Genomic DNA, 10,204 nt, shown 5'->3' on the forward strand with positions numbered 1-10,204 from the left:
GATAGTGGTAGAAGCAGATTCAGCTTGCGCCAACAGTTGCGCCTTCTCAGCCTCAAGAATCGTGACTCGATCTCCCAGACTCGAAGCTTCCCGGTCAATTTCACCGATACGCTCCTCGAGCCACGACTCCCTCAGCGTGGCCGTCGCCCTCTCAAATTCCTGCTAAGACTTGAGGACACGGATAGTGTCTTCCAGCGCCGCCGCCCTCGCCAAAGCCGACACTCGAGCATCCTCGACTCTCTCCATCTCGGCATCTTTCTTTTCTAGCTCGGCCACCTTCTCCGACCATTCTGCACTCAGAGCGTCGACTTTAGTAGCATTTTGCTCAAGTTCAGCTCGTAAAGATAGCACCTTTGCCTGAAGGTCCTCACACTCCGCGGCAACCCCTTTGCCCACCTCGAGCTCCTCGTCTTTGGAATGAATCAGCTCCTCAAGCTCCCTGCATCTGCGGATAGACCGCATCAGCTCCTCATATTTTTTCTCCAACTCCTCCCTGATGGACTGGGTACTAGCGCCGACTCTAAGCTGCTCGTGCAACTCACGGCACCTGTTGCGATACCGCCGGTACTTCTCGGCCATTTTTAGAAAAATCTCGGCCTGCGTCTCAACCCTAAGAGCACTCTCGATCTCCAGCATGTAAGTCTAAAAAAAGAGAGAGGAGTGAAAAAGTCAGTGTAAAGACAAAGGTCACAAAGCGAAGAAAACAAAGGGAAACTCACCCTTAAGGCCATCGTGGCCACACCGCGTGACAACCCAGAATCGCTGACCTCCCGAAGAGATCCACTTTCAGCCTCGGAACATCCTTATGTCCAGTTCGGGTAAAGCCCTCCTCGAACATCCTTATGTCCTCAGGGTCAATGTCGGATTCGGATTCATAATCCTCAACCATGATGCCCTTTCCCCTCTTATTGGCCGTAGAAGGGGTGCGGTTCGGCCGAGATGATGATGGCCCGCTCGGAACAACAACAGCAGCCTCGGAACTCTATCCCTACGTCACAATAGCCTCTTGAATGCTCGCAACGGGCATCGCCACCGAATCCAGGCTGGCACCACCGCCGGTCTCGGGTGACGTCGAAACAAGGTCGCCCCTCGAGGGCGTATCGACTAAAGAAGCCCCTTCCAACAATACCCTTTGCCTCTTCGACAGGGCCTCTCCGCTACTGACGCATGAAGATTCGCCCGCTGAACGGATTGTGGAGACCGAAGTCTCCGGTTGAGGAGCGACCTCCAAGCGTACGGTCTCGGTCGCTGGCGCGGTCCGATGAGCGACCAGGCTCTCTACGCCCCTGCCTGCAGTAACTCTTGGAACGGGCCGGGCGGGGGGAGCCGGTTAACGGAATGCGAGAGCAGGAGCCCTCGTCCTTTTCACTCCTCTCCGACCTGTCAATAAGAAGGGAGCTGATCATATAACTGTTTAACCAGAAATAGGAATTTTGGTCAAAGCGTAATTTTTAGAAGAACTCGGGTTACTGATAATCGAATAAAGAAATAATTGTGTAACAAGAAAAGAAAAATTGAGATTGAGAGAATAATAGAATAAGCAGATTTTATGCAATGTAAATAAGTATATTTCAGCAATAATCAGTGTGTCCCATACAAATGTTATTTCTCTCCTTTTATAGCTATTTCTAAGTACTACATTTCTTTCTCCTCATAATAGAGCCATTATGAGCAATTAATGACATCAATGTAACGTTATAACTAATAATAGTAACTGTTTCATGAAGATTCTATAACGCTTCCTCTCATTGATGCTCATTAATTGCAGATAATACGTATCTGTACTTTTTTGCTAACTAGGTTCATTCTTCCGGTGTCTCTTCAAATTACCAAGAGATACGAGTAACCGTCTCTTTCTTATTTTATGGTATTCTTTCCCGTACCTATCAAGGCTCACAACTCTTTGAATACTTTCTGGCAGTTGTCATACTTTGATGGGGGAATTACGCTCCTTGTCACTTGGCCCAACAGTCCATCAAAAAATGGCCCATGTTTGAAGCTCTTACCTGATATGGCCCAGGTTATACATAATCTGAAAATTATTTTTCACCAGTTAGCCCACCCTATTTTTTTCTTTTCTTCGTTCTTCTTCTTCCTCTTTCACGACTTTGCACCCCAAAGTTTCTCTATCATTATATATATTCTTCAATTCTCCTTCCAGATTCAAAGTTGATAATCACTATTAAGATGAGAAGAAAAAATACCACTTAAGAGAATTATTATTTTTGGAATCGCCATTAAAGGTCATTCGAAGCTTCAATTTCAGAAATTGAATTTTTTGATTTTGTTAGTTGTTTGGATTGGGTGTTGGCCCAATTGATTGGGATCGTCAAGGGAAGTTCAAAACTCAAATTTGAAGTGATTTGGAGCAGATTTGAGGTAGATTTGAGTTGAATTTCAGAAATTGAATTTTTCGATTTTGTTAGTTGTTTGGATTGGATGTTGGCCCAATTGATTGGGATCGTCAAGGGAAGTTCAAAACTCAAATTTGAAGTGATTTGGAGCAGATTTGAGGTAGATTTGAGTTGAATTTCAGAAGATGCCCAAAGAAGAAGAAGAATCAGTGAAGCTTCATTAATAGGATTCATGTCACTGCAGTCAACATTTTTTGCTGTAGCGGTGGATTTACCGCGGTCAGCGGTGGTTTTTCCGCGATCAGCGGTGATGGAAATCTGGGAGGTACACTTTAAATACGAGATTTATGGTTTTATTTCATATTTTTACCTAGAGAGCTCGGATCTTGGCGATTTTTCGAAGGTTTTTCAAGAAGTTCATCGAGGTAAGTGATTCTAAGTCGGATTTGGCTAAAATACACGAATCTATCATTTAATTCATCATTTGATTCGTGATTTGGGATGGAATTTGGGAAAAATTGTGAAATCTTTCAAAAATGTAAAATGATGATTTGAAGGACTAAATGGAATCGGAATTGGATAATTTTTGTATGGGTGAACTCGTATCGGAATGGGCATTCGGTTTTTGTAAATTTTGTCAGGTTGCGAGGTGCGGGCCCGGGGCGTTGACTTTTGTTGACTTTTTTTTTGTAAATTGTATAAGAATCATAGTTTTGTTAGTTGAAATTGTTTTCTCTTGCATTGTTAGATGTATTCAAGTCGTTTTTGGCTCGATTGAGCCGAGCGTTCATGAATTGATACAGGAAAAACTAAATTGAGTATTGAATTGGCCGGATTGAGGTAAGTATCTTGCCTAACCTTGTGTGGGGGACTTCCCCTTAGGGTTTGAGTCTTCTATGCTAATTGTAGTTCGTGCACGCGAGGTTACGAGTGTGTGCTCGGACTTATTTGTGGTAAATTTGCCTCTAGGGTTCTTAGGTCCTGATGTTCATTATGTTCAAAGTATTCCGTCATGCTTGAGTTTCCTAATTACTTAAATTGCCTCTATATGCTCCATATGATGTTGCTAGTTTTCCTCTAATTCTTACGTGTTACTTGGCCCCTAATTGCCTTAATTGAAGTGATTGCCTTCCTTATTGTTTTGATACTTCTTGGTTGTGAGTTCCCCTATGACTTCGTGCAAATATGTTACATGTGCATTTGTTATGGTTACCGGTGTAATTATTACGTGCTTATTATGTCTTGTTGCTTTGATAAGTTTAGTGTGCTTCTTGGTTTTCTTTTCGTGATCCTTATTATGTACTATCCATGCTTGACTTGATGAGTATTCATGTTGGACCAAGCTTATGGTAGTACCCCTATATTTGACCGTTGTTGAGTAATAACTCAAGTGGGGATTTATTGTGTTAATTGTTGGGACGAGATTGGTTATTGTTGATTCCCTTGCCGGGATGTATTGTTTATGATATTGCTTCCTTTGCCGGGATGTTATTGCTTATGATATTGCTTCCCTTGCCGGGATGTTGTTATTATACTATTGTTCCCTTGCCGGGAATCTATTGTGATTTTATTGATTCCTTTGCCCGAATTGCTTTGTGATTGTTGCTTGGGTAAGAAAGAGTGCAAAATCCCGAAAGGTGATGCCGTGCGTGATATTTGTGAGTGAGTGTAAAGCACGAAGGGTAATGCCGTGCCGATATCGTAAATATAAAAGCACGAAGGGTGATGTCGTTCCATGATATGAGTGATAATGCACGAAGGATAATGTCGTGCCATGATTATGTGAGGTAAAAGCATGAAGGGTGATGCCGTGCCATGATATGAGTGATAATGCACGAAGGATAATGCCGTGCCATGATTATGTGAGGTAAAAGCACGAAGGGTGATGCCGTGCACTTTCTGTTTGCTATGCTTATTTGTTGTTATCAATTCAAGTGTTTTAACTGTTCAGATTCCTTTACTGCTGCGATCCTTTGTGATGGAACCCCATAGTGTTTTCAATACTTCGCCATATTTATATGTATATTTCAATACTTCAAAATTCAATAATTGTTTCATTTTTAATTCAATTAGTTACTCAATTAAATTCCCTTAAACCGTCTGAGGTTGTATTTTACTTAAAAAAGGAATTTCTACTAAGTTAATTTATTAAATCTCATGTTAAAGGTAATAATTCATTCGATGTTGTATTTTAATTGAAAATGGTATTTTCTTTATTCAAATGATTTCAAAAAAAATTAACTTCATCTTTTCTTGCTGAGTTCCTAATTGGTTTAGAAGTTGTACTCTTTTTTATGTTATGTAAATGAGACTCCTTGAACATCTTAATTGCATTGGTTATGGACCCTATGTACTGAGTAACATGAGAACGTTATTGTGCAAAGAGAGATAGAAATATGTGGTTACAAGGTGCCGGGTGTGCGAAAAAATGTTTGGTAATTGAGGTTATGATATGAGACATTGAGTTTGAGATGGCTGGAATTGTGCACCAAAAATAATATGATTTATTGAGCTGACATCGCCTTCCTTGTTTGAGTACATTTTTACTTGTCTGTGTTCCGGCTGTGTTGGTGTTAATTTATTTGATTATCTTTCGTTTCCATTGTTGATACCCAATTTTTTCCTACATATTTTTTATACTCAAAATATTCTCAAAATAGCATGTACATGCATATATAAGCATGCCCAAAAGTTTTGGTATTTTTCCTTTATTTTTAAAGATTTTTTAAATCAATTTATTATCTATTTTAATACTACAATATTCAATAATTATTCCCAAACTAGCTTTTTTTTGGTGAATAATTTATTTTCATTCTCATATTTACACTAAGATATAACTAAGGTAATTTTTGCATATTTTTATACATTTGTTTGGTATTTTTTTAAGCTAAATTGCATGTAATTGCAATTATGGCCTATTAACAGCATTTTACAATTATAAAATCACTTTTAGTATTTTTACATTAATATTTATATGTTATTAATTAGTCCAGTACCTTTAATTTTTATTTCTTTAAATCATTTTTACTATTTTATAAAATGATAAAAGGGGAAAATTGGCTATTTAGCAAACAACCCTTTATTATTTCAATTCTAGCCAAATTGGCAACACCCACTATCAAATTCAAATGGCCCAATATCCTAATTAAACTAACCCAGCCCAATCCCTAATATAACCCGGTCCAACCCTTTTTTAATCTGAGCCATTGATCAAATGAGATCAACGGTCCAGATCTAATTCCCTTAATTAAATTCAATTACCCACTCCCCCCCAGACCCCTCATTCTCTCTGAGACTGTCTCTCTCTCTATATCGTCTCTTCCTCTCCCTTCCCTCTAGAACCTTCTGGTTCTCTCTTCTCCGATGATCTCCACCGCCTCTCCGACCATCTCCCTTCAACCCCAAGGCTCCGATGGGCCTCTCGTTGTCCTGTTCAACATCTCTAGGACCTGCAAGGTCTATGGACCTTGGTGATTCAGACCTAGGGTTCCTGGTTATGCTACCTGTGAGTTCTCCGGTGTGATTTCAGGCGAAATCACACCCTATATGTCACGATCTCTGAAGTGTTAACAGGTTCTCTCCACTTCTATTAGGGTTCCCCCCTTTTTGAAACCCTAACCCTCTCCTGAATCTCTCAAAACAGTGTTATTTTCATGCTATTTTCATATTTTTCTATGTTCTGCTTATTCTCGAGTTTCTTCTGAAAGATTCTCTACTTTGAACCATTTTTACTTTCTTTGAAAATTTAGGGTTTCTTGGATTTCTTTTACGCATATTTCGACCAATTTTCTTTATGATTAAAACCTTTTCCTTGTTTATTCTGACCGATTTCTATGCTCTTACTGTTCTTTAGTTTGACTCTGCTAAAAACCCTAATTTCTAAAAAAATGTTTCTTCGTTTGATTATGTGTGTTAGCATGCTTCTTTGCTTCGATTATATGTGTTAGCCTAATTTCCTTTGCCTTGTCTCTATGTGTTAGCATGTTTCTTCGTTTGATTATGTGTGATAGCCTGATTTTCCTTACTTTGGGTCTGTCTGCTAGCCTATTTACTTGATTCTTGTTATTGTGTGATGGTCACCATGCTTCGAATATGCCTTGTTGAATCCTAACCTATTTCCACTATCTCTGGATGGTTGTGTTTGTTCATCTTTTGTCCCCCTTATGTCTATATGGCTGATTTTTTTTGTTACTCTTGTTCATCCACCTCTATTTATACGTTGAGAATGCAGAATCATGACTTCGCATGATTGATTCTGATTTTCTTTGATTGATTGGTAATTCAAAAACTTTCCTTCAAAACCCTAGCATTCTATTCGCCTGTTTTAAATTAACTGATCTTTGTTACCTTATTTGCTATGGTATTCTATTCTACCTAGCCGTTCCTTAATTGTAATTTTCCTGAATTTGGTCTTAATTGGTTACTATATGCATACTGAACCTTGACTCATTCCTTATTTAACCCTGCCCTGATTTTTCTACTTGCCTTGTATGGTGCTGAATCTTTTCGTTTGATTTTGATTCCCTTAATTATTGGGAGTACTTCCTTGATTCTTCAATCAATTGATTCCGAGTTCTAAATTTACATATTTCTGTTGATTTTTTACCTTATTTTTACCACCTACTTTCAACTATAAATACCCTANAATGTATTCCTCTGCTATCCAGGCGGGCTCCTGACTTCAAAACTTGAATGTATTCCTCTGCTATCCAGGCGGGCTCCTGACTTCAAAACTTGAAATGTATTCCTCTGTTATACGGGCGGGCTCCCGACTTCCAAACTTGAATGTATTCCTCTGTTATACGGGCGGGCTCCCGACTTCCAAACTTGAATGTATTCTTCTGTAATACGGGCGGGCTCCCGACTTCCAAACTTGAATGTATTCCACTGTTATACGGGCGGGCTCCCGACTTCCAAACTTGAAATGTATGCCTCTGTTCTCCGAATGGGTACCTGATTTCAACAAAAATAGACAAAAACAAAGAAACTTTTCTGCCCCAGTTTGGTAGCTGGGCACATGGGTGAGTGTTAAACTGAATTATTCTAAGAATTTGAAAGCTAAGTCCTATTATCCAGGGAGGTCCTGACAACTTCTAATAATTATGAACCTAAGTTGTATCCTCTAAAGGCATTACTCCCACTACATTTGTTGTCTAAAAGGTCTTAAACTACTCCCCATTATCCAGGAGGGTCCTGACAACTTCTAATTTAAAGACAGTTTTAACCTAAGTTATATCTACTGAAGGTACGACTTCCACTATATCTTGTTATCTAAACACACCTTAAAACTACGTCCCATTATCCAGGAGGGTCCTGAAAACTCCTAATTGAATCCTATCTTAAACATGCAAACTTTGAAACCGACTTATATTCCTTTGGGGTACATTTATGCTAAATTATGATACTCATGATTGTTTTGAAATTTAAACTAAGTCCCATTTTCCAGGAGGGTCCTGAAAATTTACGATCATACCTGTCTGGTGCTTGCTCTTTCCCCTATGGGGAGTTTCTTCGAAACAAACAAAATTTTCTGCCCCTATTTCAATCAAAGAAAAATCTTGTCAGTTTAAAATGTGGTGGTTGGTTTGGTGGCCTTGAACTTTGAGGGAGATTGCTCCTTCACTCCCATGGTGACTGATTTCCACTCGAAGACCTTGCTTGTTTATGGACTAACCCCTTTTTCTGTTGTCCTCATCACATAAAATACCTTTTCTCTATTCAGACCCAATATCCTCTATTTATTGCACTGCATGAACTGGCGTCTCCCAACAATATGTTGTTCTTTCTTAAATTAAAACCCCTAGCCCCTTGACCTTGAGGTCTATTGCTCCTTCACTTGCCATGAAAACTTTGATTTCTGCTTGGAAGACTTCGCTTGTCACTGGTTAACAATTTTTGTCAATATTGCCACCGAAAATACCTTCGATCTTTTCACCTTAACCTTTCATCTATTGAATTGTTCATGAATTGATATACCAAGCCTTTGTATTTCGCAAGGATCCCCAAAGCATGTTGATTATTACCAGCTTAGTGCTCTTGTTGTTTTTCCTGACTTGTGACACTTTGATGTGCTAGTCAGACCCCGTTTTGTGCAATTGGAAAGCTGGTGACAGATTTTGAAGTCATTTCTCACTTGTTATGACCAAACAAACTCGGGAGGAGGAAGTAAACAAAACAAAAGGAACAGAGTGAAGGACAAAGGAAAGAGATGATTTCTAACAAGAAAACTACGAAGTAGAAACCTATCAGATGTGGATACCTACTCTAATGACCATGACATGCACCTGTAGATATTCTGTCCAGCAAATCTGATGCTCAGCTCTTGTTGTACCTTTTCGCCGTGAAACTGGGCTTCAATGCTCCGCTTATCCAATCGGATTCGCAACCCTTATTCGACTTGTAGTGCCCGGAGGGTTTTCACTATCAAGCCTCTCTCGTTTGATTCTTTCTCTCAACTTACCGTCGCCTCAAGGTGCCCGTGAAGGTTTTCACCAATAGGCCTCTCTTATTTTTCATTTCTCTCAGCTTTCATCGCCTTACGGTGCCTGTGAAGGTTTTCACCAATAAGACTCTCTCATTTTCATGTTCCTCGTTTGGACCGGAGTGTTGCCCCTGATATGATTCACGTTTACCTGCTCGCTTTGGCATATCTCGAAGACTGATCGGAAGGTCTTTCTTTGGACCGTAATGTGGGCTTTTGGATGGGGTTGGAAAGAAAGGGTATCAAAAGGCTCAAAACAATTCAGACGGGTTCAAAATTACAACTTTCGGAATCAGATTTCTCACAACAACCACAACTTCTGCCCCAGTTTCTTACTTGGGGACTTTTGGATTTTTCTTTTGGTGAGACCGAACCGTGAGGCTGCCTACGTATCCTTAAAAGGAATCAGGTCGAACGTAGTTCATGTCATAGAAATTACTTTGTTGTTGTGGTTTTTCTTTCCTTTTTCTTCCCTTTTCTCTTCTTTTCTTTTCTTTCTTCCTTCTCACTTTTTGTTGTTTTGTTGTTTTTGTTGTTTTTCTTTCTTTTTCTTCTCTTTTTCTTTTTCTTCTCTTCTTTCTTCTTTTTTTTCTTCTCTTTTTTTTTCTCTCTCTTTTCACTCTTTTCTTTTCTCTTTTTCCTATACTTATCTTTCACACTTGTGTTTATGATCTTTGCTACTGATTCCAAAAGAGGGGTATGAAAGAAAATAAACGAGGCTCAAAGGGGTAACGAAGGATAAAGTGTTTAGATACCAGAAAAAAATGCCTTCGTCATTCCAGTCTCCAAAACATGCCAAGTGCAAACCACACAATTTAAACAAACCACTGAAAACATTAGTAACATCTTTTGATTGTACCAGATTTGATAACCATATCCGCACATTCGCCTTTTCATTTGTTGAATACAAAGCACCATTGGACAACACTCTCACTTTCTATAACGACCCGGCCGGTCGTTTTTGGAATTTACGCCCCGATTCCCCATGTACTGCTTCCCCTAAGTTCATTTCCGCTATTTTGGTATGCCGGGACGTTCGGTGTTAAGTTTTGGAGAGTTTTGGGACACTTAGCCCCTAAATGAGAGCTTTAGTGTTGAAAAATGATCCGTAATCAGAACAGTGTGAGGACGACCTCGGAATGGGAATCCGATGGTTTCGTTAGCTCCGTTAGGTGATTTCGGGGTTGGGAGCGTGTTCGGAATGTATTTTGGAGGCTCGTAGCTCATTTAGGCTTGAAATGCCGAAGTTTGAATTTTTGAAGTTCCGGTCCGATAGTGAGTTTTTGATCCGAGGGTCGGATTGGAATTCCGAAAGTTGCAGTAGCTCCGTCATGTCATTTGGGATGTGTGTGCAAAATTTCAGGTCATT

Source organism: Nicotiana attenuata, unplaced genomic scaffold (assembly GCF_001879085.1).
Source record: "Nicotiana attenuata strain UT unplaced genomic scaffold, NIATTr2, whole genome shotgun sequence".
Lineage (NCBI taxonomy): Eukaryota > Viridiplantae > Streptophyta > Magnoliopsida > Solanales > Solanaceae > Nicotiana > Nicotiana attenuata.